Below are 16,062 nucleotides of genomic sequence, written 5' to 3' on the forward strand. Positions count from 1 at the left end.
GACTAATATTGATGCTGTGGGGGAAAGAATTTAATTGAATTTGTAATGTTTGCGGTATGTTCAGGATAGACACACACTGTTATTTTCATAGCTGTAGATATTTTACAAATAAGGATATTTTATAAATAAGGAAGGCATGTGTTGGATTAACTTTAAGCATATTAGTTAAATTGAGACCGTACAGTTGGCTTTCCCTAGGTAGGAGTATATGAGACTGCACATTAACATTAATGCACGTTTAGCCACACACCCGATCCCTGGATTTTCTTACAATCCTTACAGTAATCAGATTAACTTGATACTGCTGATTATTTTTTTAGCAGCTAACTCGTCTTAACCTCTTTATAAAGCTCCCTTCTGAGTGGCACAGACAAATCATTGAGGCATTCTTTTTGGGTTTCTTCCAGTGATACACATAGCCCTTTACAAGCCAGATCACCCACTCCCTCTTTTAGTTTATTTTGTTCAAACTTAAAATGAGTCTTCAGTTGCATCCAGAACATGATGGTAGCAAGGAAGCTAAACCTGTCGTTTACGGACTGTCTTAAAAGCCATGTGAAATTTGGATAGCATGTTATATTTTTCCTGGTATACATGCTCAATGTATCAGTGACTCTTGTTCACTGGGATAATGATTTCTCATCATGGAATCTTTGGTAGTCATCAACACTGGTATGTATATATGCTTTGCTTGTATAGCATCAGTCTAGCCAAACGCCAGCTGAGTACTATACATGTGTAAAGGTACAGTCAACGAGTGACTGGAGTGCTAGCTGGTGTCAGAGGAGGTAGGTGCACCTATACAATAGATGATATCTAACAGGTAATTGTGTAGCGTGGTACTATATTGTGATGAATGGGTTCTGGTGACCTCATTATGGCAATGGAGGTCTGCATTAAACATATGAGCCATCCGGTATTTTTTGTTACAGGTTTATTTTCTGGTAATTTACTTAATAATGTTTTGTTTATTGAAAGTAGAAATGTTTACGTTTTTTAGATGTTTTTTAAATTTGTAGTGAGCTATATTAATGTTGGTTTTGATAAATGATGAGTGGACCTCTTTGTAGGTCCCAGTCTTAAATAAGAACTACTTTGAACGCAAACTTGATTTGGTGTAAATCCGTTGAGCCATTTTTTTTAGAAATCTGTGTTAAGAGGAGCTCGGATGGGCTTGAAGGGATTCAAGTTTTAGGTATAGCTATGCGGTTGGTCCCACTGCATAACTTCTGTGGTACCGAAAATTACAGAAAAAGCGGGGGCCTTCTGATTGTCAGAAGGAACTCAACTGTCACTTTGGTACCCCAAGATCAGTCCCAGGTTACCAAGCTATTTTATTGGCTGACTATTATAGGCCTCTGAGACTCTGTCCACATGTCCTGAAAAAGTTTTTTAAACATTTTTAAAAGGGATAGGATAGGGACATCCTGGCACTTGCGGGGACACCCAGAGGGAACCCTGCATAATCCTCCATCCCTTTGGAGATTACACAGACATTGATGTTAATATTTGTTCACATGCTGCAACCGGGGTCCCTGCTAAATTGCTTACTTATTGTCCAGGATTCTTGAAATATGGTTTGGAGTAATTTCCATGCCAACAACTACTAAAGCAGCTGCTCCATCAACTACTAAAGCCCTACCCCAAGACTGCTAAAGAGATATAAGCTTCTCCTCCAGGGGATCCTCATCAATAGTCATAAGCACTGAATATTTCCGCCTACATGCGGGTGACGCAGAACCCATATGAAATAAATATATATATATGTTCGATGGCATGTGTAGCTGCAGATACACATGCTGTGCACATCCCGCCATCTGGTGTTGGGCTCGGAGTCTTACAAGTTGTTTTTCTTCGAAGAAGTCTTTTTTCGAGTCCCGAGACCGAGGGACTCCTCCCATTTCGACTCCATTGCGCATGGGCGTCGACTCCATCTTAGATTGTTTTTTTTCCGCCATCGGGTTCGGACGTGTTCCTTTTCGCTCCGTGTTTCGGGTCGGAAAGTTAGTTAGAATCTCGGAAAAATCGTCGGTATTGTTTGCGTTTGGTATCGGGTTAGTTACAACAGATCGACACCGAATTAAGAAGAGCTCTGGTGGCCCTTCGGGGTTTTCTTCCATCCCCGTCGGGGCCTGGTCGGCCCGGCCACGTGTCTCTTCAAGGCTGATGGAACGGACCCCATTCCGCTTCTGTCCAAAATGCCATAACAAGTATCCATATGCAGATCAACATCTGGTCTGTAACTTGTGTTTGTCACCAGAACACAAGGAGGATACTTGTGAGGCCTGTCGAGTGTTTCGGTCCAGGAAGACACTCAGGGACCGAAGAGCAAGAAGACTGCAAATGGCGTCGGCGACGACAGGACAAGAGCGTTTCGAGGAGGAGGAAGAAACATTCTCCACCCAGGAGTCGGACTCGGAGGAGATCGATCCTGAGGAAACGCCGAAAACCGTGAGTAAGACGTCGAAAACAAGAACTCACGAGAAAAGCGCTAAAGCCCAGGGGACGCCACCGCCAACAGGCCATGGCTTAACCCGAAAAGTAGGTGACCGTTCATCGGCACCGAAAAAGGGCGAGCTGGTGTCGAAGTCATCCGACTCCGGTCGAGATACCGGCACACAGCAATCTCGGGCCCGAGATAGTGGCTCAGAGAAGATTCGGCACCGAGACAGCGCCACCGAAACGGGTCGGCACCGAGAGAGCACGACGCCGAAAGTAAAAAAGGTTTCGTCGGACCTGAAAAAAGCAGCCGAGAAGGTTTCGGTACCGAAATATCCGGCCTCGGAACCGAAAACAAGTTCCTACACTGAGGAACAAGGACTGTCCACACAAATGAAGACACATAGATTTGGACAGGAATTACAGGCAATAGAGCCAGATCACACACAAAGACGGCTCTTTATTCAAAAAGATACAGGGAAGATCAGCACTCTTCCTCCAGTCAAAATGAAACGCAAGCTTGCCTTCCAAGACAAAGACAAACAGCCACACGCAAAGGTGGCTAAACAAGTAACACTGCCACCATCCCCACATCACTCTCCGCAACCATCACCGGTAGCCACTCCACCAATGATGCAATCCCCAACTCATACAGGAATGAGTCAAGATGACCCTGACGCATGGGACCTTTATGACGCACCAGTGTCAGATAATAGTCCAGAATGCTATCCAGCTAAACCATCGCCACCAGAGGATAGTACAGGCTACGCACAGGTGGTGTCAAGAGCAGCTGTATTTCATAATGTCAGCCTTCATTCAGAGCCCATTGAAGACGACTTTCTTTTTAATACACTGTTGTCCACACACAGCCAATATCAGAGTCTTCCTATGCTACCCGGAATGCTAAAACACTCCAAACAAGTGTTTGAGAAGCCTGTTAAAGGGAGAGCCATTACTCCAAGAGTAGATAAAAAATATAAACCGCCACCAACAGACCCAGTGTACATTACACAACAGCTAACACCAGACTCTGTTGTAGTGGGAGCAGCGCGCAAAAGAGCCAACTCTCATACTTCAGGAGATGCACCACCTCCAGATAAAGAAAGTCGAAAATTCGATGCTGCAGGCAAAAGGGTGGCGGCACAGGCAGCAAACCAGTGGCGTATTGCAAATTCGCAAGCTTTGCTAGCCAGATATTATAGGGCCCATTGGGATGAGATGCAACACCTTATTGAACATTTAGCCAAGGAGTTCCAAAAAAGAGCGCAGCAAGTAGTAGAAGGAGGACAGGGTATCTCCAATAATCAGATACGGTCAGCAATGGATGCTGCACACACAGCTGCTAGAACTGTCAACACAGCTGTAACAATAAGGAGACATGCATAGCTGCGTACATCAGGATTTAAACCAGAGATATAGCAAGCTGTGCTGAATATGCCATGCAACGGACAGCAGTTGTTTGGGCCGGAGGTGGACACTGCGATCGAAAAACTTAAGAAAGACACTGACATGGCCAAAGCCATGGGCGCACTCTACTCCCCACAGAGCAGAGGCACATTTCGAAAGACACAATTTCGAGGGCAAACCACAGAAGCCACAACCTCACAAACAAAGCCCACTTACCAGAGCCAGTATCAGAGGGGAGGTTTTCGGGGACAATATAGAGGGGGACAATTTCAAAGGAATAGAGGAAAGTTCCAAAGTCCCAAAACTCCTCCAAACAAGCAGTGACTTCAAGGTCACAAATCCCCAACACATAACACCTGTGGGGGGGAGACTAACCAAGTTTTACAAACATTGGGAGGAAATAACAACAGACACTTGGGTCTTAGCAATTATCCAGCATGGTTATTGCATAGAATTTCTCAAATTCCCTCCAAACATCCCACCGAAAACACACAATATGTCAAAACAACATATAGATCTTCTAGGACTAGAAGTTCAGGCATTGCTACAAAAAGAAGCAATAGAGTTAGTACCAAAACAACAAATAAACACAGGAGTTTACTCCCTGTACTTTCTGATACCCAAAAAAGACAAGAGTCTGAGACCTATACTAGATCTCAGAACATTAAATACCTACATCAAATCAGATCACTTTCACATGGTTACATTACAAGACGTAATCCCACTGCTCAAACAACAAGACTACATGACAACACTAGACCTAAAGGATGCATATTTCCATATACCAATACATCCTTCACACAGAAAGTACCTAAGGTTTGTATTCCAAGGGATACATTACCAATTCAAAGTGTTGTTATTCAAGGCAGCAAATACATGTGTTCCCGTATCTAGACGATTGGTTAATCAAAACCAACACGCTAAGACGGTGTTCACAACACACAAAATGTCATAGAAATCCTCCACAAACTAGGTTTCTCAATCAATTACACAAAGTCACACCTTCTGCCGTGTCAAACACAGCAATACTTAGGAGCAACAATCAACACAGCAAAAGGGATTGCCACTCCAAGTCCACAAAGAGTTCACACATTTCACAATGTGATACAGACCATGTATCCAAATCAAAAGATACAAGTCAAACTGGTGATGAAACTCCTAGGCATGATGTCTTCATGCATAGCCATTGTCCCAAACGCAAGGTTGCACATGCGGCCCTTACAACAGTGCCTAGCACCACAATGGTCACAAGCACAGGGTCAGCTTCTAGATCTGGTGTTGATAGACCGCCAAACATACATCTCGCTTCAATGGTGGAACAGTATAAATTTAAACCAAGGGCGGCCTTTCCAAGACCCAGTGCCACAATACGTAATAACAACAGATGCTTCCATGATAGGGTGGGGAGCACACCTCAATCAACACAGCATCCAAGGACAATGGGACATACAGCAAAAACAGTTTCACATAAATCACTTAGAACTGTTAGCGGTATTTCTAGCGCTCAAAGCATTTCAACCAATAATAAGACATAAACACATTCTTGTCAAAACAGACAACATGACAACAATGTATTACCTAAACAAACAGGGAGTCACACACTCGACACAGTTGTGTCTCCTAACACAGAAAATATGGCATTGGGCGATTCACAACCACATTCGCCTAATAGCACAATTTATTCCAGGAATTCAGAACCAGTTAGCAGACACTCTCTCGGGATCACCAACAGATCCACGAATGGGATATTCACCCCCAAATACTAAACACTTACTTCCAAATGTGGGGAACACCACAAATAGATCTATTTGCAACAAAAGAAAACTCAAAATGCCAAAACTTCGCATCCAGGTACCCACAAGATCAGTCTCAGGGCAATGCGTTATGGATGAGCTGGTCAGGGATATTTGCTTACGCTTTTCCCCCTCTCCCACTCCTTCCATATCTAGTAAACAAATTGAGTCAAAGCAAACTCAAACTCATACTAATAGCACCAACATGGGCAAGACAACCTTGGTACACAACACTACTGGACCTCTCAGTAGTACCTCATGTCAAACTACCAAACAGACCAGATCTGTTAACACAACACAAACAACAGATCAGACATCCAAATCCAGCATCGCTGAATCTAGCAATTTGGCTCCTGAAATCCTAGAATTCGGACACTTAGACCTCACACAAGAATGTATGGAGGTCATAAGACAAGCTAGGAAACCTACCACTAGACACTGCTATGCAAATAAGTGGAAAAGATTTGTTTATTACTGCCATAATAATCAAATTCAACCCTTACACGCATCTGCCAAAGATATAGTAGGATACTTACTACAATTGCAAAAGTCAAAGCTAGCTTTCTCTTCAATAAAGATACATCTAACCGCAATTTCAGCCTTACCTGCAAATTACGCACTCAACTTCATTATTTAGGATACCAGTCATAAAAGCATTTATGGAAGGCCTAAAAAGAATTATACCACCACGAACACCACCAGTTCCTTCATGGAACCTCAACATTGTCTTAACACGACACATGGGTCCACCTTTTGAGCCCATGCACTCTTGTGAAATGCAATATTTAACATGGAAAGTTGCATTTTTAATTGCCATCACATCTCTAAGAAGAGTGAGTGAAATTCAAGCATTTACCATACAAGAACCATTTATTCAAATACACAAGCATAAAGTAGTTCTACGGACAAATCCAAAATTTTTACCAAAAGTGATCTCACCGTTCCACTTGAATCAAACGGTAGGATTACCAGTGTTCTTCCCACAGCCAGATTCTGTAGCTGAAAGAGCACTGCATACATTAGACATCAAAAGAGCACTAATGTACTACATTGACAGAACAAAACTAATTCGAAAAACAAAACAACTATTTATTGCTTTCCAAAAACCTCATACAGGGAATCCAATTTCTAAACAAGGCATTACTAGATGGATAGTTAAGTGTATTCAAACCTGCTATCTTAAAGCAAAGAGAGAGCTGCCTATTACACCAAAGGCACACTCAACCAGAAAAAAAGGTGCTACCATGGCCTTTCTAGGAAATATTCCAATGAACGAAATATGTAAGGCAGCAACATGGTCTACGCCTCATACATTTACCAAACACTACTGTGTAGATGTGTTAACGACACAACAAGCCACAGTAGGTCAAGCTGTACTACGAACATTATTTCAAACAACTTCAACTCCTACAGGATGAACCACCGCTTTTGGGGAGATAACTGCTTACTAGTCTATGCACAGCATGTGTATCTGCAGCTACACATGCCATCGAACGGAAAATGTCACTTACCCAGTGTCATCTGTTCGTAGCATTAGTCGCTGCAGATTCACATGTGCCCACCCGCCTCCCCGGGAGCCTGTAGCCGTTTAGAAGTTGATCTTGAACATTTGTAAATTTGTAAATATATTACTTTAAACTTCATTATGTACATACGTATTCACTCCATTGCATGGGCACTATTACTAGCATACACAACTCCTACCTCACCCTCTGCGGGGAAAACAATCTAAGATGGAGTCGACACCCATGCGCAATGGAGTCGAAATGGGAGGAGTCCCTCGGTCTCGTGACTCGAAAAAAATACTTCTCCGAAGAAAAACAACTTGTAACACTCCGAGCCCACCACCAGATGGCGGGATGTGCACAGCATGTGAATCTGCAGCGACTAATGCCACGAACAGATGTACACTGGGTAAGTGACGTTTTCCATATATATATATATATATATATATATATATATATATATATATATATATATATATACAGGGAGTGCAGAATTATTAGGCAAATTAGTATTTTGACCACATCATCCTCTTTATGCATGTTGTCTTACTCCAAGCTGTATAGGCTCGAAAGCCTACTACCAATTAAGCATATTAGGTGATGTGCATCTCTGTAATGAGAAGGGGTGTGGTCTAATGGCATCAATCCCCTATATCAGGTGTGCATAATTATTAGGCAACTTCCTTTCCTTTGGCAAAATGGGTCAAAAGAAGGACTTGACAGGCTCAGAAAAGTCAAAAATAGTGAGATATCTTGCAGAGGGATGCAGCACTCTTAAAATTGCAAAGCTTCTGAAGCGTGATCATCGAACAATCAAGCGTTTCATTCAAAATAGTCAACAGGGTCGCAAGAAGCGTGTGGAAAAACCAAGGCGCAAAATAACTGTCCATGAACTGAGAAAAGTCAAGCGTGCAGCTGCCACGATGCCACTTGCCACCAGTTTGGCCATATTTCAGAGCTGCAACATCACTGGAGTGCCCAAAAGCACAAGGTGTGCAATACTCAGAGACATGGCCAAAGTAAGAAAGGCTGAAAGACGACCACCACTGAACAAGACACACAAGCTGAAACGTCAAGACTGGGCCAAGAAATATCTCAAGACTGATTTTTCTAAGGTTTTATGGACTGATGAAATGAGAGTGAGTCTTGATGGGCCAGATGGATGGGCCCGTGGCTGGATTGGTAAAGGGCAGAGAGCTCCAGTCCGACTCAGACGCCAGCAAGGTGGACGTGGAGTACTGGTTTGGGCTGGTATCATCAAAGATGAGCTTTTGGGGCCTTTTCGGGTTGAGGATGGAGTCAAGCTCAACTCCCAGTCCTACTGCCAGTTCCTGGAAGACACCTTCTTCAAGCAGTGGTACAGGAAGAAGTCTGCATCCTTCAAGAAAAACATGATTTTCATGCAGGACAATGCTCCATCACACGCGTCCAAGTACTCCACAGCGTGGCTGGCAAGAAAGGGTATAAAAGAAGGAAATCTAATGACATGGCCTCCTTGTTCACCTGATCTGAACCCCATTGAGAACCTGTGGTCGATCATCAAATGTGAGATTTACAAGGAGGGAAAACAGTACACCTCTCTGAACAGTGTCTGGGAGGCTGTGGTTGCTGCTGCACGCAATGTTGATGGTGAACAGATCAAAACACTGACAGAATCCATGGATGGCAGGCTTTTGAGTGTCCTTGCAAAGAAAGGTGGCTATATTGGTCACTGATTTGTTTTTGTTTTGTTTTTGAATGTCAGAAATGTATATTTGTGAATGTTGAGATGTTATATTGTTTTCACTGGTAATGATAAATAATTGAAATGGGTATATATTTTTTTTTGTTAAGTTGCCTAATAATTATGCACAGTGATAGTCACCTGCACACACAGATATCCCCCTAACATAGCTAAAACTAAAAACAAACTAAAAACTACTTCCAAAAATATTCAGTTTTGATATTAATGAGTTTTTTGGGTTCATTGAGAACATGGTTGTTGTTCAATAATAAAATTAATCCTCAAAAATACAACTTGCCTAATAATTCTGCACTCCCTGTGTGTGTATATATATATATATGTTTGGTGGCATGTGTAGCTGCAGATACTCATGCTGTGTATTATCCTGCCATCTAGTGTTGGGCTCGGAGTGTTACAAGTTGTTTTTCTTCGAAGAAGTCTTTTCGAGTCACAAGACCGAGGGACTCCTCCCTTTCGGCTCCATTGTTCATGGGCGTCGACTCCATCTTAGATTGTTTTCTTTCCGCCATTGGGTTCGGACGTGTTCCTCTTCGCTCTGTATTTCGAATCGGGAAAGTTAGCTAAATATCGAAAATTCTACGGTATTGTTCGCGCTCGGTACCGGTTTAGTGTTAGCGTATCGACACCGACAGTAGAAGCGCTCCGGCGGCCCTTCAGGGCTTCCGCTCTTCAGCAGGGCCTGGTCGGCCCGACCTCGTCCATCGATGAAACTAATGGACCGGACCCTCTTCTGTTTCTGTCCGAAGTGCCACTCGAAGTATCCTGATACAGACCAACACTTGGTCTGTAATCTGTGTCGATCACCAGAACACAAGGAGGATACTTGCGAGGCTTGTCGGGCCTTTCGATCGAAAAAGACCCTACGCGATCGAAGAGCCAGAAGACTACAGATGGCGTCGACACCGAGGGAACAACTCGACGTCGAAGAGGAGGAAAGAATTTCCATCCTGGGAACGGACTCAGATGATTCTGTAAGTGAGCGACCCGCGACGACGCAGAAAACAGTGAGTAAAACTGCCCGTCCAAGACTCACACAAAGATCGTAAAGGCCAAGGGGATGCCACCGCCAGCAGGCCATGGTTTAACCCATTGAAAAGACGGTGACCAAACATCGGCACCGAAAAAGGCCAAAGAACTGCCGAAGACATCCGACTCCGGTCGAGATTCAGGCTCCGAACGATCTCGGCACCGAGAGTTCAACTCACCGAAGGTGAGAAAAGTTACGTCGGAACCGAAAAAGTCTTTCACCGAAGCTTCGGTACCGAAAAAAGCGGCTTTGGAGCCGAAAAGAAGCTCTTACACGGAAGAGCAAGGACTTTCCGGCCAAATGCAAAAACACAGATTTGAGCAGGAGATAGGTATGGGGGAACCAGACCATACCCAAAGGAGGCTGCATATCCAGAAAGAGACTGGAAAAATACAAACTCTTCCTCCAATTAAAATCAAAAGAAAGCTGGCATTTCAGGAGTCAGAAATGCAGCCAAACGCAAAGGTGGCAAGAGATAAAACACCACCACCAAGGTTTTTGCCACAGCCTTCTCCACTACATTCACTACAGCTGTCCCCGGTAACAACACCACCAATGCAGTCACCGACACATACAGGGATGACCCAGGATGACCCGGATGCATGGGACTTACATGATGCACCGGTATCCGACAACAGTCCTGATTGTTACCCAACAAGGCCGTCACCTCCAGAGGACAGTACTGCATACACACAGGTACTATCAAGGGCAGCTACATTCCACAATGTAGCAATGCATTCGGAGCCAATAGAGGATGATTTCCTATTTAACACCTTGGCATCCACCCACAGTTCCTACCAAAGTCTGCCAATGCTCCCAGGCATGCTCAAGCACGCAAAACAGGTCTTCCAGGACCCAGTGAAGGGAAGGGTTATCACGCCTAGGGTGGAGAAAAAATACAAACCTCCCCCAACGGACCCTGTGTTTATAACACAGCAATTGACACCAGATTCGGTGGTCGTGGGAGCAGCAAGAAAGAGGGCAAACTCTCAATCATCAGGAGACGCACCACCGCCTGACAAAGAGAGTAGGAAGTTCGATGCAGCGGGCAAACAAGTGGCAACACAGGCAGCCAATCAATGGCGGATCGCAAACTTGCAGGCCCTACTGGCTCGCTACGACAGGACACACTGGGACGAGATGCAACACATTATACAGCACTTGCCCAAAGAACACCAGAAACGTGCCCAACAGGTTGTTGAAGAAGTACAAGCAATTTCCAACAACCAGATAAGATCCGCTTTGGACTCGGCAGACACAGCAGCACGGACAGTCAACACTGCAGTAACCATTCGCAGGCATGCATGGTTACGGAGCTCAGGGTTCAAACCCGAAATCCAGCAAGCTGTGTTAAACATGCCTTTTAACCAGGAACAATTGTTTGGGCCGGAGATGGACACAGCAATTGAGAAATTAAAAAAGGACACAGACACGGCCAAAGCCATGGGTGCGCTCTACTACCCACAAAGCAGAGGCACTTTTTGAAAGCCACAATTTAGAGGGGGTTTCGTACGCAAGCACCAGAGCCTTCCACCTCACAAACCAGACCCACCTATCCGGGGCAATACCAGAGAGGAGTGTTTTGAGGCTCATACAAGGGAGGACAATTCACAAGAGCTAGAGGAAAATTCCAAAGCCCTAAAACAAGTCAAACCAAACAGTGACTTCAACGTCACAAACCCCCAACACATAACACCAGTGGGGGGGGACTTACTGCATACTACAAAAACTGGACAAACATAACTACGGACACATGGGTCCTAGCCATTATCCAACATGGTTATTGCATAGAATTCATAAATTTCCCACCAGATGTGCCCCCAAGAGCACACAATATGTCCAAATAAAACTTACATCTGTTACAACTAGAAGTCCAAGCATTGTTACAAAAACAAGCAATAGAGTTAGTACCCAACCATCAAAAAGGAACAGGCGTCTACTCTCTATATTTCCTAATTCCAAAGAAAGACAAAACGTTAAGACCCATATTAGACCTCAGAACACTGAATCTCTTCATCAAATCGGATCACTTCCACATGGTAACACTTCAAGACGTGGTTACCTTACTCAAAAAAGAGGACTACATGTCAACATTAGATCTCAAGGATGCCTACTTTCACATACCCATACATCCTTCCCACAGAAAATACTTAAGGTTTGTAATACACGGCGTACACTATCAATTCAAAGTGTTACCGTTCGGGATAACAACAGTCCCAAGGGTATTCACAAAATGCCTAGCAGTAGTAGCCGCTCACATAAGGAGACAGCACATGCACGTATTCCCGTACTTAGACGACTGGCTAATAAAAACCAGCACTCAACAACAGTGTCTTCTTCACACACAATACGTTATAGAAACTCTACACAACCTAGGGTTTTCTATAAATTACAAAAAATCACATCTGCAGCCATCCCAGATACAGCAATACTTGGGAGCAACACTCAACACACAAAAAGCGATTGCCACTCCAAGTCCACAAAGAGTACAAGCGTTCCAAAATATAGCATTAAACATGCAGCCAAACCAACACTACCAAGTGAGGTTTGTAATGAAACTTCTAGGCATGATGTCTTCATGCATAGCCATTGTCCCAAACGCAAGATTACACATGCGGCCCTTACAACAGTGCCTAGCAAAACAATGGACACAAGCACAGGGTCAACTCCAAGATTTAGTGTTGGTAGACTGACAGACACTTCTCGCTTCAGTGGTGGAACCCTATAAATTTAAACCAAGGGCGGCCATTCCAAGACCCAGTGCCTCAAGACGTGATCACAACAGATGCTTCCATGATGGGGTGGGGAGCACACCTCAACCAGCACAGCATACAGGGACAATGGGACGATCAACAACAACAACTGCACATAAATCATTTAGAACTGTTGGTAGTGTTTCTAGCATTAAAAGCATTTCAACCACTGATAGCCCACAAACACATTCTTGTCAAATCCGACAACATGATGACAATGTATTACCTCAACAAACAAGGAGGGACACACTCGTCACAACTGTGTCTCTTAGCACAAAAAATTGGGCATTGGGCAATTCACAATCGCCTAATAGCACAATACATCCCAGGCATTCAAAACCAGTTAGCCGACAATCTCAGTCGAGATCACCAACAAACACACGAATGGGAAATTCATCCCCAGTTACTACAAGATTACTTTCGACACTGGGGAACACCAAAGATAGACCTATTCGCAACAAAAGAAAACACAAAATGCCAAAACTTCGCGTCCAGGTACCCACACCCTCAGTCCAAGGGCAATGCGTTATGGATCCGTTGGTCAGGGATATTTGCTTACGCTTTTCCCCCTCTCCCACTCATTCCTTATCTGGTAAACAAACTAAGTCAAAACCGACTCAAACTAATAATCATAGTACCAACCTGGGCTCGCCAACCCTGGTACACAACCCTGCTGGACCTATCAGTAGTACCTCACGTCAAATTACCAATCAGGCCAGATCTGTTAACTCAACACAATCAACAGATCAGACACCCAAATCCAGCATCGCTCAATCTAGCAATCTGGCTCCTGAAGTCTTAGAATTTGGACACTTAGACCTTACACAAGAATGTATGTAGGTCATTAAACAAGCTAGGAAACCTACTACAAGACATTGTTATGCAAACAAATGGAAAAGATTTGTTTACTACTGCCACAATAATCAAATTCAACCACAACATGCTTCCGCAAAAGACATTGTAAGTTACTTATTACACATACAAAAGTCTAAACTAGCATTCTCTTCTATTAAAATACATCTCACAGCAATATCTGCCTATCTGCAGTTTACACATTCAACATCGCTTTTTAGAATCCCAGTCATCAAAGCATTTATGGAGGGATTAAAAAGAATCATACCCCCGAGAACACCACCAGTACCTTCGTGGAATCTTAATATTGTATTAACACGACTCATGGGACCACCATTTGAACCCATGCACTCTTGTGAAATGCAATACTTAACTTGGAAGGTAGCCTTTCTCATAGCTATCACATCACTTAGAAGAGTAAGTGAGATACAAGCATTTACTATACAAGAACCCTTTATACAAATACATAAACATAAAGTGGTTCTACGTACAAATCCCAAATTCTTACCAAAAGTCATATTGCCGTTCCACCTAAACCAAACAGTGGAACTCCCAGTTTTCTTTCAACAACCAGACTCAGTAGCAGAAAGAGCTTTACATACACTAGACATAAAGAGAGCACTAATGTATTGCATTGACAGGACAAAACAATTTCGTAAAACAAAACAATTGTTTGTAGCCTTCCAAAAACCTCATGCCGGTAATCCTATATCCAAACAAGGCATTGCCAGATGGATAGTTGAATGTATTCAAACTTGTTGTATCAAAGCAAAAAGAGATCTACCTATTACACCAAAAGCGCATTCCACTAGGAAAAAAGGCACCACAATGGCCTTTCTGGAGAATATACCTATGAGTGAAATTTGTAAGGCAGCCACCTGGTCTAGGCCTCATACATTCACAAAACATTACTGTGTAGATGTGTTAACACAACAAGCCACAGTAGGACAGGCTGTATTAAGAACATTATTTCAAACAACTTCAACTCCTACAGGCTAAGCCACCGCTTTTTAGGAGAGGTTACTGCTTAGTAGTCTATGCACAGCATGTGTATCTGCAGCTACACATGCCACCGAACGGAAAATGTCACTTACCCAGTGTACATCTGTTCATGGCATGAAACGCTGCAGATTCACATGTGCCCTCCCACCTCCCCGGGAGCCTGTAGCCGTTGTTAGTTGATTAAGATTTGTAAATTTGTAAATAAATATTATTTTAATACACATTATGTACATACACACCTACTCCATTGCATGGGCACATCTAGTATACTCTCAACTCCTACCTCACCCTCAGCGAGGAAAACAATCTAAGATGGAGTCGACACCCATGCGCAATGGAGCCGAAAGGGAGGAGTCCCTCGGTCTCGTTACTCGAAAAGACTTCTTCGAAGAAAAACAACTTGTAACACTCCGAGCCCAACACTAGATGGCAGGATAATGCACAGCATGTGAATCTGCAGCGTCTCATGCCACAAACAGATGTACACTGGGTAAGTGACTTTTACCATATATATATATATATATATATATATATGTGTATATATGTATATATATATATATATATATATATTTAAATTTTACAAAGCATATATATATGTTTCTCCAGTATTGGATCTTTCATAGATTCCAATGCTTGAATCATCCCCGTCGTCGAGGTGGGAGCCTCACGGTAACCTGAAATACACATAGCAGTACACTTTCTACACTAGGCCCCAAGGGCCCCCTTATTTTCTTTTATAGTCTATCCATGTTGTTTTGTAAAAAGACCCAAAGTTGAACCTCAGCCAATCAGGCGTCCACACCCTCTAGAACACTCCCAACAGAGGCTCTTTCCCTCAGATTTTCTAACGCACGTCGTGTGAAGGGAGTTTCCCTGAGCTCTGCTCAGTATACCTTTCTGACAGGAATTATTTCTCTCAGAAAATTTCACTTTTACCATTCTAACATGTCTCAGCAGACTAAGAAAGGTCTGTTTACAGATTGTGGCAGCTGTGGGTAGAAGAGACTTCACGTTGATGATCCCCACAGTAAGTGTATCTATTGCCTGCATCCTCACCACAAGGTGAGAGACTGTAAAATCTGTTGCACCTATAGTCAGAAAACCCTCAAGGACCGTGAGGGTAGGCTCCTGTTGTGGCTGCAGAGACAGAAGGCCATAGAAAATCCATCCTCAGATGAGAGTGAAGCATCATCTCGCTCCCTCAAACGTCCTCGAGAGAAGGGAAGACTGTCTGAGAAACCCCCAAAGAAAGTGATTAAGAAGACAAAACATAAATCTATGGAGAAACAGGGGCGCCAAGAGCCTGCTACTGCCGGATCAGAGACCCAGGCAAAATTCCTAAAAAAGGTTTGTTCAGAGCCTACAATGCCTGTGGGGAAAAAAGCCCCCCACAAAAAGTGCCTCTCTGTCCCGGTCACCGGCGAGTGATCCATTGACGTTTACTACGGCCGTGTCTCCAATGATAATAACATCATCACCGCTTTCATCGACGACTATCATAACTGCTAAAATATTCAAAAAGACATCGTCGACAGCGGAA

At 43.5% G+C, this 16,062-nt stretch overlaps 1 protein-coding gene across 1 annotated transcript in view; it reads left to right on the forward strand.

Moving 5' to 3' along the window:
* The window catches only part of ARID2 (AT-rich interaction domain 2), an 860,005-nt gene that overhangs the window by 551,977 nt on the left and 291,966 nt on the right, over nucleotides 1-16,062 (forward strand). The window lies entirely within an intron of this gene.

The sequence above is a fragment of the Pleurodeles waltl genome, chromosome 4_1 (assembly GCF_031143425.1).
Source record: "Pleurodeles waltl isolate 20211129_DDA chromosome 4_1, aPleWal1.hap1.20221129, whole genome shotgun sequence".
NCBI lineage: Eukaryota > Metazoa > Chordata > Amphibia > Caudata > Salamandridae > Pleurodeles > Pleurodeles waltl.